This window comes from Moschus berezovskii, chromosome Y (genome assembly GCF_049115385.1).
Source record: "Moschus berezovskii isolate FMDL1 chromosome Y, NW_MosBer_1.0, whole genome shotgun sequence".
In the NCBI taxonomy this organism is placed as follows: Eukaryota; Metazoa; Chordata; class Mammalia; order Artiodactyla; family Moschidae; genus Moschus; species Moschus berezovskii.
Window position 1 is genome coordinate 60,503,885 of NC_142489.1, and position 19,376 is coordinate 60,523,260.

Consider the following 19,376-nt stretch of genomic DNA (forward strand, 5'->3'; position numbering starts at 1 on the left):
CATGAGAGTTCCAGAAAACACAACTATTTCTGCTTTATTGACTATGCCAAAGCCTTTGTTTGTTTGGATCACAATAAAATGTGGAAAATTTTGAAAGAGATGGGGATACCAGGTCACCTGACCTACCTCTTAAGAAACCTATATGCAGATCAGGAATCAACAGTTAAAACCGAACATGAAACAACAGACTAATTCCAAATAGGGAAAGGAGTATTTCAAGGCTCTATATTGTCACCTGCTTATTTAACTTCTATGCAGAGTACATCATGAGAAACGCTGGGCTGGAAGAAGCAGGAATCAAGAATGCCGGGAATAATTTCAATAACCTGAGGTATGCAGATGACACCACCCAAATCGCAGAGGGTGAAGAGGAATTGAAAAGTCTCTTGATGAAAGTGAAAGAGGAGAGTAACAAAGTTGGCTTAGAGCTCAACTTTCAGAAAACTAAGATCATGGCATCTGGTCCTATCACTTCATGTAAATAGATGGGGAAACAGTAGACACAGTCTCAGGCTTTTATTTTTTTTTTTATGGGGGGGGGGGGCTCCAAAGTCTGAAGATGGTGATTGTGGACATGTAAGTAAAAGTCGTTTACTCCTCAGAAGGAAAGTGATGACTAACCTAGATATTATATTAAAAAGGAAAGACATCACTTGGTCAATTAAGGTCCATCTAGTCAAGTCTATTGTTTTTCCAGTGGGCATGTATGGGTGTGAGAGTTAGATGGTGAAGAATGTTGAGTGCAAAAAAATTTATGCTTTTGAACTGTGGTTTTGGAGAGACTCTTGAGAGTCCCTTGGACTGAAAGGAAATTCAACCAGTCCTAAAGGACTGATTCTAAAGGCGATCAGTGTTCGGTGATCTGTGAAAGGACTGATGTTAAAGCTGAAAATCTAATACTTTGGTCACCTCATGCGAAGAGTTGACTCAATAGACAATATCCTGATGCTGGGAGGGATTGGGGGCAGGAGGAGAAGGGAACGATAGAGGATGAGATGGTTGGATGGCCTCACCCACGCAATGTTCATGAGTTTCAGTAACTCTAGGAGTTGCTGATTGACAGGGAGGACTGTTGTGCTGCGGTTCATGGGGTCACAAAGACTTGGACATGACTCAGCGACTGAACTGAACTGATCTGAACTGAAAGAGACTCTCTATCCTCAGCCCCATAGTATATTATCAGTTTGATTTTGGTATTGATCATCTGATGATGTGCATGTCTGAAGTCACATCTCGTATTGTTGGGAGAGGGTGTATCCAATGACAGTAACTTGTTTTGGCAAAACTGTGATAGATTTTTCCCTGGTTTATTTTGTTCCCGAAGACCAAACATGTCTGTTTCTTTAGGGAGTTCTCAATTTCCTACTTTTACATTCCAGTCCCATACGATGAAAACAGCATCTTGTTTTTCATGTGTACATATTAGAATGTCCTACTGGTAATCACAGACCCACTCAACCTCAGCTTCACCCTGGCCTGCAGCTCAAATTCAACTTCAGCATTACTGGTCATGACGCAGACTTGGATTAAAGTGCTACTGAATTGTTAGCCTTGAAAACAAGCAGAGATGTTTCATTTTTATATTGCAATCAAGTACTGAAATCCACACTGATTTATTGATGAGGGCAGCTTCTTCCATTTCTTCTCTAGGGATTCTTACCCACTTTAGAAGATAAAATGGTCATCTGAATTAAATTTGTCCATTCCATTCAGTTTTAATTCACTGATTGCTGAAACTTTGATCGTCACACTTGTCATCTCCTGTTTGACCACGTAAATTTTACCTTCATCATGGTCCTCACTTTCTAGGTTCCTATGAAATATCACTCTTTACAGCATCAAACTTACACCACTCACATCCACACCTCGGTGTTGTTTCTCCTTTAGCTCCATCTCTTCGTTTTCTCTGGAGTTACTTCCTCACTGAGTTCCAGAAGTATACAGGACACTTACCAACCTGGAGAGTTCATCTTTCAATGTCCTATCTTTTTGGGTTTTCATATCGTTCATGTGTTTTTCAAAGCAAGGATACTTAAGTGGTTTTCCATTCCCTTCGCCAGTTGACCACAATTTGCCAGAATTCTCCAATATGTCCAATCTATCATGCGTGGCCCTACACGGCAGGTATCATAGCTTCATTGAGGTAGACAAGGCTGTGATCCATTTGAACAGTTTGATTAGTTTTCTGTGATTGTGCTTTTCATTCTCTCTGCCCTGTGATGGATAAAGGTAAGAGGCTTATGTAAAATTCCTGATGGGAGAAACTGACTGTGAGTGAGCCTCGGTCCGGCTCTGATATATGGGGCCATATTCAGTGGATCTTTAATCCAATATACTCTTGATGGGTGTGGCTGTGTTCAGGCTTTGTTGTCTGAACTGAGCCCAAACTATCATATGGGAAACGAAAGTCATTTGGACCTCTTTCAAAAGCATTTGAGCAAGCACTCTTGTATTCAGGGCCTGAGACACCTCTGCATCCCACTTTCTGCCGGAGACTTATTGACACTCACAAGCAAGTCTGGCTCAGTCTCTTTTGGGGACACTGGTCCTTATTCTTGATTCCTCGTGCACACAAGGTTTTGAGTGTGCCCTCCAACAGTCTGTTTCACTCCTGTGGAAGTTGTATAATCAAATCCCACTGGCCTCCAGAGTCAAATTACCTAGGGTTCTCAGTCCCTTTGCCAGATCCCAGGATTAAGAAAACTGTAGGAGTCCTAGAGCTTCCTTAAATGTATGAAACTTTCTTTGGAATCATTTCCTGCAACTTGTGGATTGTGTGCTAGGTGGCTTTATGTTAGGTTGTAAGGTGACCTTCTGTGAGAGAGCTTATGTCACAAACTGCATGACCCACGTCTGTAGCAGCTGGAGCCTCTCTTCCCTCTCAGGCCATTGCTGACCCATGCCTCTGCAGGATACACTCAATCACTTGAATGCAGTTCTGACTCTGTCTCTGTGCGGTCTCTGGGTATAGGTGCACAAAATGTTTTATTGAGCACTTGAGGCATCGCTGGTATTTATTGATTCTAAATGCAAATTCACCACTGCTACAGTCTTCTTGGGGCTTTCCCTTTTCCCTTGGACATCTGCTGTTGTTGTTGTTGCTCTTTTTGGTGGGATCCAACATTCTTGTGTCAATGGTCCTTCAGAAACAAGCTGTAATATTGGAGTTCGCACAGGAAAAGTTGGGTTCACACCCTTCTACTTTCCCATCTTCTCTCCCTTACAGGCACACACTGCCAAAGGGGGAAATGCCTCCATCCCACATCTGAAATTTTTTCACCATTCTGAACTGTCAGATAGGCTTGAAGTGCCTGGACAGAGCCAAGGTCACCCTGTATTTTCTAGGATGTGTGTGGTTTCACCATGAATGATCCTACCTTTTCATGTCATTTGTCTCACATGACGCTATTGTTGGTCACTCGTAAAGAGAGAGTGTGTTACCTGATTGGCTGATCCGAGGCAGCACTATCCCAGGGCCTTCCCCTAATTTGGAAAAATTCTCCAGTGCAATAGGTTTTCTTTCTATTCCTCCTCCTTTCAGTTTCTACTCTTTCCTGAAGCACCTTCACCTCTTGACACTCTTATTTCCAGTTATAGCCATGTCCACCGTTTCCACAGGCCAGCCTACTTCCCACAGACTGAGGGGTCCACAGGCTATGTTTTAAAAGCCCCACACCACTGGAGTTATACTGGATGGATCTTTAACCGTTCCACATCCTCTTGCTGGTACAAACACACATCACCACAGCAGAAAGTGTGAGCTTCTTCATGTCTCTTGATGTAAACCCAGATTTGTGAATTCACAGTCCTGAGTTGTCACTGGTCATCCTTTTCTTATTCCATGTCTCACAGATGCATGGAGCAGTCTCTCCCAGTCTGTGGATGCCTGGTGCCTCCTTCTGCTTGTTCCATATCTCGTGGTCTGTAACTTTCACCTCTCTGTCATTTGTGATTGGAAGCATATCCACAGAGAAAAACACACAAACATTGGAAACAAGCCTCCGTGGCTACACACACAAATGTGCAAAGCACACGGAAACATAGGCAAATAGGGAACATGGGTGTTTCTGCAGCTGAAGAACCAGTGCCTTATGTGAAATATAGAGATTTCCATATTTCTTATAGGAAAATATCCATTCTGAACTCAAATATGAAGTGTAGAGAAGTCCAAATTCCATGACGGAGACTTCCCCCCAGGTTTTGATACAGTAAATACAAGTCATTTCCCACTTCATGGAATCCATTCTTTGTTTTGGTATATGTTTCAGAAATACAACAAACTCTTTACTTCATGAAGAAACAGTGGTGCCCATATTTTCACTTGTGCAATAGAGATAGTTCCAATTTCATACTGGTTTTCCATGACTTTAAAAGCAGTGATAAGATTTTCATATGTGAAATATCCAGAACTTTCCACTTGATGTTAGACAACCACCAGGAGGATTCATGTATGAGTTGTAGACTAGTCCACATTTCACATTAAAAAAAAAAAAAAAAAACACTGATTCCAGATTTTCTTAAAATGAAGAAAAAAAAATGCAATATATCATGGAGTAAAACAAGCATCGCCATATTTGCACGCAAAAATGTAGGTAATTCTCCATTTGAGTTCAATTCAGTCCAGTCTCTCAGTCGTGTTCAACTTTTGCTACCCCATGAACTGCAGCTTGTCATGTTTCCTGTCAATCACCAACTCCCAGAGATTACTCAAACTCATGTCTGTCATGTCGGTGATGCCATCTAACCATCTCATCCTCTGTCGTTCTCTTCTCTTATTGCCTTCAATGTTTCTCAGCATCAGGGTTTTTTCCAATGAGTCAGTTCCTTGCATCAGGGGTCGGGAATATTCGAGTATGTGTGTCAGCGTCTATGCTTCCAATGTATATTCAGGACTGATTTCCTTTAGCCTCCTTGAAGTCCAAGAGACTCTCAAGGTTCTTCACCAATGCCACATTTTAAAGACATCAATTCTTCCATGCTCAGCTGTCTTTACAGTCTAAATCTCACATCCGTAAATTACTGCAGGAGAAACCATCGCTTTGACCAGGTGGACCTTCGCTGGCAAAGCAATCTCTCTGCTTTTCAATATGCTGTCTAAGTAGTTCATAGCTATTAATCCAAGTACCAAGTGCCTTTTAATTTTATGGCTGCAGTCACAATCTGCAATTATATTAGAGCCCCCCAAAATAAAGTCTATCAGTATTTCCATTGTTTCTCCATTCATATTTTAAGCCTGGATGGCACCATATGTCATGATATTAGCTTTCTGAATGTTGAATTTTAACTCAAAATTTTCACTCTCCTCTTTCATTGTCATCAAGAGGTTCTTTATAACTACATCATCTTCCGCCATAAGAATGATTTCATCAAGTATTTGAGGCTGTTGATATTTCTCGAAGCAATCTTTATTCATGCTTGTGCTTCTTAAAGCCTGGCATTTAGCATGTTGTATACAACATATGAACTATGTGTGGAGGTTTGTGACATTGTACAGGAGACAAGAACCAAGACCATCAGCAAGAAAATGAAAAGCAAAAAGAAAAACGGCTCTCTGAGAAGACCTTACAAAGATCTGTGAAAAAAAGTGAAGCTAAAAGCAAAGGAGAAAAGGAAAGATTTATCCATTTGAATGCACAGTTGCAAAGAATAGCAAGGAGAGTTAAGAAAGCCTTCCTGAGTGATCAACGCAAAGAAATAGATGGGAACAATACAATGGGAAAGACTAGATCCCCTTCAAGAAAATTTGAGATACCAAGGGAATATTTCATGCAAAGAATGTCTCAATAAAGAACAGAAATGGTATGGACCTAATGAAGCAGAAGATATTAAGAAGAGGTGCAACAAATACTCAGAAGAAGTATACAAAAAAGATTTTTTACCACCTATGTAATCACGATACTGTGATCACTTATCATCCCCTAGGGCCAGACATTCTGGAATGGGAAGCCAAGTGGGCCTTAGGAAACATCACTGTGAACAAAGCCCGTGGAAGTGACAGAATTTCAGTTGCGGTATTTCAAATCCTAAAAGATGATGCTGTGAAAGTGTTGCACTCAATATGTCAGCAAACGTGGAAAGCTCAGCAGAGACCACAGGACTGGAAAAGGTCAGATTTCATGACAATCCCAAAGAAAGTCAATGCCAAAGATGCTCAAATCTACCGCACAATTGCAGTCATCTCACACACTTGCTAGTAAATAATGCTCAATATTTTCTACGCCAGGATTCAAAAATGGGTGAACCGTGAACTTCCAGAAGTTCAAGGTGGTTTTAGAAAAGGTAGAAGAACCAGAGATCAAACAGCCAACATCTGCTGGATCATCGAAAAAGGAAGAGAGTTCCAGAAAAACATCTATGTCTGCTTTAATTACCATGCAAAAACCTTTGGCTGTGTGGATCTCAAAGAACTATGGACAATTCTGAAAGAGATCGAAACATCAGACCACCAGACTTGCCTCTTGAGAAACTTGTATGCAAGTCAGGAATGAATAGTTAGTACTGAATATTGAACAACATCCTGGTTCCAAATAGGAAAATGAACATATCAAGGCTGTACTGTCACCCTGCTTATTTAACTTATTTGCAGAGTACATCATGAGAAGAGCTGGGCTGCAAGAAGCACAGCTGGAATCAAGATTGCTGAGAGAAATATCAATAACCTCAAATATCAATAACCTCACATATACAGGTGACACCACTCATATGGCAGAAACTAAAGAAAAATTAAAGAGTTTCTTGAGTAACGTAATGACAGCGAACACATTGGGTTAAAGTTCAACTTTTAAAAACTCAGATTATGGCCTCCAGTCCCATCACTTCTGGCAAACAAATGGGGAAAGAGTGGAAAGAATGGCTTCCAATATTATTTTTTTGGGGGAGGGGGACTCCAAAATCACTGTAGATGTTGATTGTAGCCATGAAACTAAAATGTTTACTCCTTGGAAGGAAAGTTATGACCATCCTAGACAGCATATTAAAAAGCAGAGACCCGATTTTGCCAAAAAAGCTTTGTTTACTCAAGCTATGGTTTTTTTGCAGTAGTCATGTATGGATGTCTTATTTGGACTTTAAAGAGTGCCAAGAATTGATGCTTTTGAATTATGGTGTTGGAGAAGACTCTTGAGTGTCCATTGGACTGCAAGAATATGCAACCAGCCAATCCTAAAGGAGATGAGTCCTCGATGTTCATTGGAATGACTGATGTTGAAGTTGAAACTCCAATACTTTGGCTAGCCGATGCGAACAACTGACTCAAAGGAAAAGATCCTCACACTGTGAAAGATTGAGGGTAGGAAGAGAAAGAAATGACAGAGGATGAGATGCCTGGATAGCATTATCGACTCAATGGACATAAGTTTGGGTACACTCAAGGAGTTGGTAATGGACATGCAGGTCTGGCGTTCTGCGGTTCATGGGGTCACAAAGAGTCGGACACGACTAAGTGACTGAAATGGACATTACATATATTTTAAATAAGCAGGGTGAAAATATGCACCTTGTCATAATCCTTTCCTTATTTGAAAGCAGTCCATTGCTTTACATCCAGTTGTAACAGTTACTTCTTGAGTTGCATACAGATTTCCTAGGAGGCAGGTCAATTGATCTGGTATTCCTATCACATTAAGAGTTTTCCATAGTGTCTTGTGATCCACACAGTCAAAACCTTTGATATAAGCATGAGTAGAAGTAGATTTTTGTTAGTTTGTTTGTTCCTGTAGCTCGCTTGTTATCTTGATTATCCCACAGATGTTGGATATTTAATTTCTGGTTCCTCTGCCTTTACGAAATCCAGTTGGAACATCTGGAATTTCATGGTTCATGTACTGTTGAAGCCTGGCTTGTAGAATTTTGAACATTACTTTCCTTCCGTTTGAGATGAGGGCAACTGTATGTTTGTATGCACAGTCTTTGGGAGTATCTTTCTATGGGATCGGAATGAATTTTTCAAGGCCTGTGTCCATTGCTGAGTTTTCCAAATTTGATGGCATATTGAGTGAAGCATTTACATAGCTGTTAAATAACTCAACTAGAATTCCATCAATCCCACTAGCTTTGTTCATATGGATGTTCATAAGGACTGCCTGCCTTCACATTCTAAGATGTCTGGCTCTAGGTGAGTGATCAAAACGTCTTGGTTATCTGGGTAATAAACACCCTTTTATGTATAGTTTTCAATGTATTGTTGCCACCTCTTCTTAGTATCTTCTGTTTCCATTACGTCCATGAAAATTCAGTATATTATTTTGAACATCTTTGCATGAAATATTCCTTTGGTATCTCTAATTTTCTTGAAGGGACCTTTGGTCTTGCCCATCCTATTATTTTCCTCTATTTCTTCGCTTTGATCACTGAGGAAGCCTTTCTTTTCCTTCCTTCCTGTACTTTGGAACTCTGCCTTAAAATGGGTGTATCTTTCCTTTTCTCCTTTGCTTTCAGCTTCTATTCTTCTGATCTATTTGTAAGTCATCTTTAAAAAGCCATTATGCCTTTTTGTATTTCTTTTTCTTGAGGACGGCTTGGTCACTACTTCTTATACAGAACCACAAATCTCTGTCTGTATTTCCTCAGTCACACGTTCTATCAGATCTAATCCCTTGAAAATCTTTGTCACTTTCATGTTTAATCCTAAAGGATTTGATTTAGATAATATATGAATAGTCTAGTAGTTTTCCCTCCTTTTCTAATTTAAGTTTGAATTTAGCAATAAGGACTTCATGATCTGAGCCTCAGTTAGCTCTCAGTCCTGTTTTTGTTGACTATGTATAGCATCTCCATCTTCAGCTGCAAAGAAAAGAATCAACCTGATTTCAGTATTGCACATCTGATAATTCCATGTGTAGAGTCTTCTCTTGTGTTGTCGATCAGGGTGCTTGCAATAAGCTGTGTGCTCTCTTGGCAGAGCTCTGTTAACCTTTGACTGGGTTCCTTTGGTACTAGAATGCCAAGTTTGCCTGTTACTCAGGTATCTCTTGACTTTCTACATTTGCATTCCATTCCTCTATGGTGAAAAGGACACATTTTGGGGGGGTGTTAGTTCTAGAACGCCTTATAAGTCTTCATAGAACTGTTCCACTTCAGTTACTTTAGCATAACTGGTCAGGACACAGAATTGGATTGCTACACTATTGAATGGTTTGTCTTGGAAATGAGCAAAGATCCTTCTGCTTGTTAGACATCTTATGATCTGTCACCTTCATCTCTTCTTCAGCTGTGAAAATACACATATCTACATAGAAAAAAACAGAAAAACACAGCTCACAAACTGACATGTGTAGACACACACAAATGTTCAAGGCACAGGAAAACAGGAAAACTGGGAACATAGGTGTTTCTTTAGCTGAAGAACCAGTGCATCATATGAAATATAGAGATTTCCAGTTTTGTTTTTTTTTTATTGGAAAATATCCATTCTGATCACAAATACGAAATATAGAGAAGTCTAACATCCAAGATGGAAAATTAGCACCTAACTTTTAATACAGTAAATACAGGACATCACACATTTCATGGAAGAAACTCTTTCTTTTGCTATATGTTTGAGAAATGTAAAGATTCTCTACTTTATGAAATAACAGTGGTGTCCAGATTTTCATTTGTGCAATAGAGAAAATTGAAATTTCATACTGGTTCTCCTTATCTTCAGAAAGTCAGTGACAAGATTTTCATATGTGAAATATACATATTTCCTCATTTAATGGTAGAGATCACTAACTGGATTTTCATACATGAGGTGTAGAGAATTCCACATTTCACCTAAGAAAAAGAGCTTCCATGTTTCCATGAATGAAATTTAAAAAATGCCAAGTATCCTGTAGTAAAACCAGCATCACTATATTCACATGTAAAAATGTAGGTGATTCTACATTTGATTTTAGTTCAGTTCAGTCTCTGGATCATGTTCAGCACTTTGCGACACCATGGACTGCAGCAACGCATGCTTCCCTGTCCATCATCAACTCCCGGAGCATACACAAACTCACATCCATCGAGTAAGTGATTCCTCCCAACCATCTCATACTCTGTTGTCCCCTTGTGCTTCAGTCGTCAATGTTTCCAATCATCAAGGTCTCTTCAAATGAGTCAGTTATTCTCATAAGGTGGCCAAATTATTGGAGCTTCACCTTCAAAATCAGTCCTTCCAATGAATATTCAGGATTGATTTCTTTTAGCCTCCTTAAGGCCAAGAGACACTAGTTTTCAGCAAAACTATTTGAAAAGCACCAAGAATTCTGCACTCAGCTATGTTTATTTTTTTTTTTTAATTTTAATTTATTTTATTGGAGGCAAATTACCTTTCATTAATATATTGGTTGGTTTTGCGATACATTGACATGAATCCGCCCCGGGTGTACATGTGCTCTCCCTCCCGAACCCCCCTCCCACCTCCCTCCTCCCCATATCCTCCCCCCATGTCATTCCCGTGCACCAGCCCCAGGCATCCTGCATCATGCGTCGAACCTGGACTGGTCACATATGCTAATATACATGCTACAATGCCATTCTCTCCAATCATCCCACCTTCACCCTCTCCCACAGAGTCCCAAAGACTGTTCTATATGTCTATATCTCTTTTGCAGTCTCGTACACAGGTTTCAGGTTTCCATCTTTCTAAATTCCATATATATGCGTCAATATACTATATTGATGTTTTTCTTTCTGGCTTACTTCACTCTGTATAATTGGCTCCAATTTCATCCACCTCATTAAAACTGAGTCAAATGCATTTTTCTTGATGGCTGAAAAATACTCCATTGTGTATATGTACCAAAGCTTTCTTATCCATTCATCTGCAGATGGACGTCTAGGTTGCTTCCATGCCCTGGCTATTATAAACAGTGCTGCAATGAACATTGGCGTACATGTGTCTCTTTCAATTCTGGTTTCCTTGGTGTGTATGCCCAGGAGTGCAATTGCTGGATCATATGGCAGTTTTATTTCCAGTTTTTTGAGGAATCTCCACACTGTTCTCCATAGTGGCTGTACTAGTTTGCATTCCCACCAACAGTGTAAGAGGGTTCCTTTCTCTCCACACCCTCTCCAGAATTTATTGCATGTAGACTTTTGGATAGCAGCCATTCTGACTGGTGTGAAATGGTATCTCATTGTGGTTTTGATTTGCATTTCTCTGATTATGAGGGATGTTGAGCATTTTTTCATGTGTTTGTTAGCCATCTTAATGTCTTCTTTGGAGAAATGTCTGTTTAGTTCTTTGGCCCATTTTTTGATTGGGTCACTTAGTTTTCTGGAATTGAGCTGCAGGAGCTGCTTGTATATTTTGGAGATTAATCCTTTATCAGTTGTTTCATTTGCTATTATTTTCTCCCATTCTGAATGCTGTCTTTTCACCTTGCTTAGAGTTTCTTTTGCTGTGCAGAAGCTTTTGATTTTAATTAGGTCCCATTTGTTTATTTTTGCTTTTATTTCCAATATTCTGGGAGGTGGGTCTTGGAGGATCCTGCTGTGATTTATGTCAGAGAGTGTTTTGCCTACGTTCTCCTCTAGGAGTTTTATAGTATCTGGCCTTACATTTAACTCTCTAATCCATTTTGAGTTTATTTTTGTGTATGGTGTTAGGAAGTGTTCTAATTTCATTCTTTTACAAGTGGCTGACCAGTTTTCCCAGCACCACTTGTTAAAGAGACTGTCTTTTGTCCATTTTATATTCTTGCCTCCTTTGTCAAAGATAAGGTGTCCATAGGTGCGTGGGTTTATCTCTGGGCTTTCTATTTTGTTCCATTGATCTATATTTCTGTCTTTATGCCAGTACCATACTGTCTTGATGGCTGTGGCTTTGTAGTAGAGCCTGAAGTCTGGCAGGTTAATTCCTCCAGTTCCATTTTTCTTCTTCAAGATTGCTTTGGCTATTCGAGGTTTTTTGTATTTCCATACAAACTGTGAGATTATTTGTTCTAATTCTGTGAAAAATATCGTTGGTAGCTTGATAGGGATTGCATTGAATGTATAAATTACTTTGGGTAGTATACTCATTTTCACAATATTTATTCTTCCAATCCACGAACACGGTATATTTCTCCATCTATTAGTGTCCTCTTTGATTACTTTCACTAGTGTTTTGTAGTTTTCTATGTACAAGTCTTTTGTTTCCTTAGGTAGATATATTCCTAAGTATTTAATTCTTTTCGTTGCAACAGTGAATGGAATAGTTTCTTTAATGGCTCTTTCTATTTTCTCATTATTAGTGTATAGGAATGAAAGGGATTTCTGTGTGTTGATTTTATATCCTGCAACTTTACTGTATTCATTGATTAGCTCTAGTAGTTTTCTGGTAGAGTCTTTAGGGTTTTCTGTGTAGAGGATCATGTCATCAGCGAGCAGTGAAAGTTTTACTTCTTCTTTTCCAATTTGTATTCCTTTTATGTCTTTTTCTGCTCTGATTGCTGTAGCCAAAACTTGCAGAACTATGTTGAATAGTAGTGGTGAGAGTGGGCACCCTTGTCTTGTTCCTGACTTTAGGGGAAATGCTTTCAGTTTTTCACCATTGAGGATAATGTTTGCTATGGGTTTGTCGTATATAGCTTTTATTATGTTGAGATATGTCCCTTCTATTCCCACTTTCTGGAGAGTTTTTATCATAAATGGATGTTGTATTTTGTCAAAGGCTTTCTCTGCATCTATTGAGATAATCATATGATTTTTATTTTTCAGTTTGTTAATGTGGTGTATTACGTTGATTGATTTGCGGATATTGAAGAATCCTTGCATTCCTGGGATAAAGCCCACTTGGTCATGATGTATGATCTTTTTAATATGTTTTTGAATTCTGATTGCTAGAATTTTGTTAAGGATTTTTGCATCTATGTTCATCAGTGATATTGGCCTGTACTTTTCTTTTTTTGTGGGATCTTTACCAGGTTTTGGGATTAGGGTGATAGTGGCCTCATAGAATGAGTTTGGAAGTTTTCCTTCCTCAGCAATTTTCTGAAAGAGTTTGAGTAGAATAGGTGTTAGCTCTTCACTAAATTTTTGGTAGAATTCAGCTGTGAAGCCGTCTGGACCTGGGCTTTTGTTTGCTGGAAGCTTTCCGATTACTTCCTCTATTTCCGTGCTTGTGATGGGTCTGTTCAGATTTTCTATTTCTTCCTGGTTTAGTTTTGGCAAGGTGTACTTTTCTAGGAATTTGTCCATTTCTTCCAAGTTATTCATTTTATTGCCATATAATTGCTGATAGTATTCTCTAATAATCCTTTGTATTTCTGTGTTGTCAGTGTGATTCCTCCCTTTTCATTTCTAATTTTATTGATTTGGTTCTTCTCCCTTTCTTTCTTGATAAGTCTGGCTAGTGGTTTGTCAATTTTATTTACCTTCTCAAAGAACCAGCTTTTGGCTTTGTTGATTTTTGCTATGGTCTCTTTTGTTTCTTTTGCATTTATCTCTGCCCTAATTTTTATGATTTCTTTCCTTCTGCTAACACTGGGGTTCTCCATTTCTTCCTTTTCTAGTTTCTTTAGATGTAGAGTTAGGTTATTTAGTTGACTTTTTTCTTGTTTCTTGAGGTGTGCCTGTATTGCTATGAATTTCCCCCTTAGCACTGCTTTTACAGTGTCCCAGAGGTTTTGGGTTGTTGTGTTTTCATTTTCATTCATTATCTTTAGAGTCCAAATCTCACATCGATACATGACTGCTGGAAAAACCATAGCTTTGACTATGTGGGACTTGGTAAAGCAATATTGCTGCTTTCCAAGATGCTGTCTAGTTTGGTCATAGCTTTCTTCCCAGGAGTACATCTTTTAATTTCGTGGTGCAGTCAACATCAGCAGTAATTATAGAGCCCCCAAAATAGAGTCTTTTGCTCTTTCCATTGTTTTTCCCTTTGCTGAGCATTGATTGGATTGGATGTCATGATGTTAGTTCTCTGAAAGTTGAGTTTTTAAGCCAAATTTTTCACTCCTGTCTTTCATTTTCATCAAAAGGCTCTTTAGTTACTCTTTACTTTCTGCCATAAGGGTGATGTCATCTTCTTCACAGAGTTTATTTGTATTTCTCCCAGCAGTATTAATTCAAGCTTGTGCATCATCCAGCTTGGCATTTCACAAGTTTTACACTGCATAGAGGTTAATTAAGCAGGGTGACAATATGCAGCCTTGGCACAATCTTTTCCTGATTTGAAAGCAGCCTGTTATCCCGTATCCTGTTGCTTCTTGACCTGGATATAGATTTCTCAAGAAGCAGGTCAGATGATCTGGTTTTCTCACCACTTTATTATTATTATTATTATTTTTCACACTTTGTTGTCATCTCCACAGTCACAGGCTTCGGCGTAAAGAATGAGGCAGAAGTAGAGCTTTCGGTTTCAGTTTTGCTTTTCCTTTTTGGAGATCTCTTGCTTTTTTAATGATCCTATGGATGTTGGCAATTTGATCTTTCATTCCCCACCCTTGTCTAAACCAAGCTTGAACATGTGGAAGTTCATTGTTCATGTACACTTGAATCTGGATTGGACAATATTGAGCATTGCTTTCTACTGCTTGACATGGGGGCAAATGTGTGGTAGTGTGAACATTCCTTGGGATTTGGCCTTTCTCTGGGATTGGAGTGAAAACTGAACTTTTCCAGTCCTGTGGCAATTGCTGAGTTTTTTAAATTTGCTGTCATATTGAGTGTAGCACTTTCATAGAATCATTTTTAGCCTGTGAAATAACTCTACTAACATTCCATCAGCACCACTAGTTTTCTCCATATGATGTTTCATAAGGATTACTTTACTTCACATTCCAAGATGTCTGGGTCTAGATGAATGATCACACCATCGAGTTTATCTGGGTATTGAAGATCCTTTTTCTATAGTTCTTCTGTATATTCTTGACACCTCGTCTTGATATATTCTACTTCTGTTAGGTCCGCACCATTTATGTTCTCTATTTTGACCATATTGGCATGAAATGTTCCCTTGGTATCTCTAATTATCTTGAAGAGATCTAGCCTTTTCCACGCCGTTTTTTCCCCTCTGTTTCTTTGGACAGTTCACTGAGGTAGACTTTCTTATCTCTCCTTCCTCTTCTTTGAAACTCTGCACAAACGTATATATCTGTCCTTTTCTCCTTTGTTTTAGCTTCTATTCATTTCTCAGCAATTTGTAAGGTATACTCAGACACCCATTTTGCCTTTTTACATTTCTTTTTCTTGAGGATGGTCTTGATCACTGCCTTTTGCACAATTTCACAAACCTCTGTAGTTAGTCAGGAACTCTATCAGATCTAATCCCATGGATCTATTTGTCACTTTCACTGTGCAATCATAAGGGATATTATTTAGGTCTCACATCAATAGTCTAGTTTTTTCGCTACTTTTTAAAATTTAAATCTGAATTTGGCAATAAAGAATTCATGATCTGAGTCACATTAGATCACAGTCTTATTTTTGCTTACTGTATATAGTTTCTCCATCTTTTGCTGCAAAGAAAAGAATCAATTTGGTTTCAGTTTTGACCATCTGATAATGTCCATGTATAGAATCTTGTCCTGTGTTGCTGGAAGTGAGTGCTTTCAATGAGCAGTGTGTTCCCTTGGCAAAGCTCTATTTCTTTTCACTGGCTCCGTTTTGTCGTCCAAAGCCAAATTTTTCTGTTACACCAGGTATCTCTGGACTTCCTACTTTTGCATTCCATTCCCCTATGATGAAAAGGACATCTTTTATGGGTGTAAGTTCTAGAAGTTCTTGTAGGTCTTCACAAAGTTGCACTACATCAGCTTCTTCGATATTACTATTTGTTGCACAGGCATGGATTACTGTGATGTTGACTGGTTTGTTTTGGAATCGAACAGAGATCATTCTGTCGTCTTTGAGATTGCCTCCAAGACTACATTTTGAACTCTTTATTAACTATGACAGCTACTCCATTTTCTGTAAGGGCTTCTTGCCCACAATAGTAGGCATAAAGGTCATCTGAGTTAAAGTCACCCTTTCCAGTCCATTTTAATTCACTGATGCCTAAAATGTCGATTCTCACTCCTGCCATCACCTGTTTGACCCCTTCTGAACGACCTTAATTCACGGACCTAACCTTCCAGGCTTCTATGCAATATTACTCTTTACAGCATCAGAATTCATTCTATCTCCAGTCACATCTGCAACTGGGTTCTCTTTTTACTCTGGCTCCATGCCTTCATTCTTTCTGTGATCTGCTTCATTCTTTCCTCTGCACTGATCTGCTGTAGCATCTTTGTCAACTACCAACCTTGGGAGTTCCTATTTCTGCATGCTATATTTTGCCATTATATGCTGCTCATGTGTTTCTCAAGGCAGGAATACTGAAGAGGTTTTCCATTCCCTTCTCCAAGGACCACATTTTGTCAGAACCCTTCACTATTTCCCGGCCATCTTGTGTGGCCCTACATGCCTCGCTCATAGTTTCATTGAGTTAGACAAGGCTATGGAGCAGGTGATCAGTTTGGTTAGTTTGCTGTGATTATGATTTTCATTCTGTCTTCCCGCTGATGGAGAAAGATAAGAGGCTTGTGGAAGCTTCCTGATGGGAGAGACTAACTGAGGGGAAAACTGGTTCTTATTCAGATGGACAGGTCCATGTTCAGTTGAGTTCAGTTTTGTGGCTCAGTCCTGTTCAAATCTTTGCATCCCCGTAAACTGCAGCATGTCAGGCCTCCTTATCCATCACCAACTCACTGAGTTTACTCTAACTCATGTCCATTGATTCGGTATGCCATCCAACTATATTCTGCTGCCCCTCCTCCGCCCACCTTGTACCTTTCCCAGCAGCAAGGTCTTTTCCAGTGAGCCCATTCTTCACATCAGGTGGCCAAAGTATTGGAGTTTCACCTTTAGCCCCAGTCCTTACAAGGAATATTCAGGACTGATATCCTTTAGGACGGTCTGTTTGGATTTCACCTAGGCATCCAAGAGACTCTCAAGAGTCTTCTCCAATACCACAGTTCAGAAGCATTAATTTTCCTGCTCCGATTTCTTTATAGTCCACCTCTCACATGCATACATAACTTCTGGATAAACAACAGCTTTGACTAGATGCACATTTCATGTAAAATTTCTACACAACATTTTCATATCTGAAATAAGCATAGTTCATGGCTTATAAGACAATGTGTTCCCTGGTTTTCACATTTAAAGAGCAAAAATCCCACCTTTCCATGTCCAACATTCCTCAAAAGTTTTTCATACGTCAATTATAGAGTATTCATTACCGCCTATTGGAGACTCTGCTTACAATTTTAAATATGAGAGATATGGAGTATTCCTTACTTCAGTTAGAAACATGTGCACTTAGATGTTGAAATATGAAATATACAGAATTCCATGCTTTGAGGAATTACTTTAGTTTGTTTATTTTTACCTTAGGGATAATTATTTTACAGAATTTTGCACAAAAGCATCAATTCTTCCGCGCTCAGATTTCTTCACAGTCCAATTCTCACATCCACACATGACCATTGGAAAAACCATAACCCTGACTAAACAGACCTTTGTTGGCAAATTAATGTCTCTGCTTTTTAAGATGCTATCTAGGTTGGTGATAACTTTCCTTCCAAGGAGTAAGTCTCTTTTAATTTCATGGCTGCAATAAGCATCTACAGTGATTTTGGAGCCCAAATTATTAAAGTCTGACACTCTTTCCCCTGTTTCTCCATCTATTTATCATGAAGTGAAGGGACCAGATGCCATGATCTTAATGTTCTGAATTTTGCGCTTTAAGCCAACATTTTCACTCTCCTCTTTCAATTTCATCAAGAGGTGTTTTAATTCCTCTTCACTTTCTGCCATAAGGGTGGTGTCATCTGCATATCTGAGGTTTTTATATTTCTCCCGGCAGTCTTGATTCCCGCTTGTACTTCTTCCAGCCCAGTGTTTCTCATGATGTATTCTGCATATAAATTAAAAAAGCACAGTGACAATATACAGTCTTGACATACTCCTTTTCCTGTTTTGAACCGGTCTGTTGTTCCACGTACGTCACTAACTGCTCTTTCCTCACCTTCATATAATTCTCTAAGAGACAGGTCAGGTTGTCTGCTATTCCCATTTCTTCCAAAATTTTTCACAGTTTATTGTGATCCACACAGTCAAAGGCTTTGCATAGTCAATAAGGCAGAAAGAGAAGTTTTTTGTCTGGAACTCTCTTGCTTTTTCCATGATCCATCGGAATTTGGCAATTTGATCTCTCTTTCCTCCGACTTTTCTGAAACCAATTTGAACATCTGGAAGTTCACGTTTACTCCTTCTATTTGCAGAGTAGTGATGGGACCGGAGGCCCTTATCTTTGTTTTTACGAATGCTGAATTGTCAGCTTGATTTTACACTCTTCTCATTCACCCTCATCAAAAGACTCTTTATTTCTTCTTCACTTTCTATTTGTTTCATAGTTGCCATCTATATATCTGAGGCTGTTGATATTTCTCCCAAACCTTGATGCCAGCTTGTGATTTACTCATTTATTATTTTAATAGTATACTCTACTTAAGATTCTCATAAGCAGAGTGACAATTTAGAGATTTGTCACTCTCTTTTCCCAGTTTTGAACATTCAATTGTCTGGTCCCAATTCTTGCGGCTTGACTCATTTAAGGATGCTTTCAACTTTTACTTCCTCAATCATTTTCCAAGTACCCCACCCCTTTTCGTTTTTGGTGTTCTCCATCTAGACACCTAAGTTTCTCATTGTGGGACATTTATCATTGCCCCAGTCAGAGCTTTGCCTGTTTAACTTGTTGTTGTTTTCGTTGCTCATCTCACCGGGCTTCATTTATTTCCTCCTTTCTACCTCCACCTAATTAGTTCTTTCTCGGTCTCAGTTATTCTACTGTTGGTTCCTTCCAGGGTGTTGTTAATCTCAGTTATTGCATGGATTATTGCTCTTTGACTCTTCTTTATTTCTTCTAGATCCATGGTAAACATGTTTATTTCTTCTCATTCCAGTCCTCCAGTGTATTTACTGGCAACTCTACGTATCTTTCAAGATTTTGATCATCTTTACTCTCATTATTCTGAATTATTTTTCAGGAAAATTTCCTAACTCTTCTTTTCTTTGTCTTTGTGGGTTTTTATCATTTACCTTTAGCAGCTGCATATTTCTCTCCCTTTTCATTTTGCTTTGATTACTGTGATTTGGGTCCCCTTTCTGCAGGCCGGAGGGTTATAGCTCCAATATGTTGTGGATCCTGTCCTTTGTGGGTGGGATTGGACCAGTGACTTCTCCAGGTTTAATGCTTCGGATCATTTGTGTCTGTGCACTGGCATGCGGATCTGTGTCTCTTCTCTCTGAAATTCAATAAATTGTCCATGGACAGTGCTTTGGGGTATTTGTGGGTTTGGTATGGCTTAGTGCACCCCCTTTTATAATATTCATCGTTTTGTTTCTGTTTGCTGGAGAATAGGTGTGGTTTCTCTTGT